The sequence below is a fragment of the Eimeria mitis genome, genomic scaffold (genome assembly GCF_000499745.2).
Source record: "Eimeria mitis Houghton genomic scaffold, Emh_scaff4746, whole genome shotgun sequence".
NCBI classification, from domain to species: Eukaryota; Apicomplexa; class Conoidasida; order Eucoccidiorida; family Eimeriidae; genus Eimeria; species Eimeria mitis.
In genome coordinates, this window is record NW_013573046.1 from 3,319 (window position 1) to 3,736 (window position 418).

Sequence of the window (418 nt, forward strand, 5' to 3'; positions counted from 1 at the left end):
CAGCGGCTGCTGCTGCTGCTGATGCATCGGCTGCGCATGCATGCAGCCACGAGAAAACATTATAAAAGAATTATATGTGTTAATATTAAAAAGAAATATAACAGCAGCAACAACAACACACGAACAGCAGTAGTGAAGCTGCTGCAACAGCAACAGCAGCAGCAGCAGCAGCAGCAGCAGCACACGTGTTGCTGCAGCAGCAGCCCCATCACAACCCCTGTAAATATTTGTGAAGAATTTTGCTATTTTTTAGATAAAATATCATCACTTGAACTCGAACCACCAAAGAAGTAACTGGCAGCAGTAGCAGCAGCAGCAGCAGCAGCAGCAGCAGCAGCAGCAGCAACTGCTGCTGCTGCTGCAGAGAAAAAAAAAATGGTAGATTACAGCAAATGGGATAAACTGGAGGTCAGCGAAA